Source organism: Tenrec ecaudatus, chromosome 3, assembly GCF_050624435.1.
Source record: "Tenrec ecaudatus isolate mTenEca1 chromosome 3, mTenEca1.hap1, whole genome shotgun sequence".
In the NCBI taxonomy this organism is placed as follows: domain Eukaryota; kingdom Metazoa; phylum Chordata; class Mammalia; order Afrosoricida; family Tenrecidae; genus Tenrec; species Tenrec ecaudatus.
Window position 1 is genome coordinate 122,324,151 of NC_134532.1, and position 1,505 is coordinate 122,325,655.

Here is a 1,505-nt window from a genome sequence, read left to right on the forward strand (position 1 = left end):
GCCCCTCTGGGTGATATTGCACTTCCAACCTTTCAGTGAATAGCCGAGTTCACCACCCAGCAACCACCCCTGGAATGCTACTTCACTCACATTTAACCAGAATTATAGCATGTTTTATTTCTTTTCTTTTCTTCCTCTCTGAGACGATTTGTTTTCTAAAGTTGTTCCCAAAAGTTACCGGATGAACTTAACGCAGACCCAGGAGAAGTTGGTTTAGGGAGAAAGGAACAGATTCCCAAGAAGCACTGAGGTTGGCTCTATCAGCTGCAGTGAGTAAGTGAAGATTTATTGCAGCGCCAACATTTCGTGTATGTAAAACCTAAGCAATTGAGTGCACTAGTAAAAAGAGAGTCAAGTCACCTCTCAGGTGAACCATGGAGAGCGGATTCTGCCCATCAATGAGGGATCAGAATGCCAGGTTTCTACCCACAGGGATGGAGCCTTTGAGCCAGGCCAAAGGCAACCCTGACCATCCTGCTCTGGTGATTCCCCCACAGATCATATTGGCAGGTTCCTGTCCTCAACTGTGGCTGACCTTTGCACTCTTGGTGTGATTCCTCTCCTGCCTTTTTTAGGTGAGGATGAACAGAAGCCCCAGGATCAGGAGCTGGCTACAGAGCAGAGAGATGCAGTAAACACCAGCTCAAACCAAGGCCAGCACCTTCCTCACCAGGGTCTCAGATTAGCAACGAGAAAACATCTTTATAATTCTCTCTGCAGAACCTGCTCAGGAGAATTTACCTTCCTTTACTTTGCTCTATCCAAGCCTTATTTGACCCATGAAAGTGTCAGGCATTTGGGTTCAGGATGGCATTTTCCACGAACCTTAGAGACTTCAATCGTGCCTTTGTTCAAGCGTCCTTCATGCAACCTGCCCTGCCTGCAAACCCCCTTTCCTCCTAGGAATTTAGCTAAAGAGCTGAGAAGGAACTGACTGCACATCCAATTTAAAAATAAGATGAATTTGCTGATCATTTTAGCGGATCACAAAGAGCTCAGTAAGAGAATTTCATGCATGCGTTTCAGTGTGGTGGAGGCGGCAGGACCTTCCCCAGAAAGCAAACGGCACATTCACAATGGTGTTTACTCAAGTGCACTATATTTAGAAACGGCAAGTCTGATGGAGCTGGGCTTGGAGAGGCTTTTGATCCTCTTTCATCGCTGTGCAGTGGATAGGACTTAGCGCGCCTCGGATGGGGAGAACTCACCGGCAGGGCTTCCACTGCACCAACCTCCATTCTTGTGACCAAACATAGCCCTGCTGCTGCTTCAGGAAGGTTTGCATAAAAGGGATTGATTTTCACTTGATGCTGCAAATGGACTTACAGCATTAGCCTGGCAGAAAGGAGAAGAAGGAGGGGGTGGGGGTGGAGTGGGGGGTGAACTGGGTAGCTTAGGCAGTGCTGGCCAACTTCCAAGTGCTTCAAGCTGACAGCACAACTGGCTTCATCAGTTTCTTTAGAGCTCAAGACATGCTTCATGTTCAAGGCCAGAAACTCGGGATT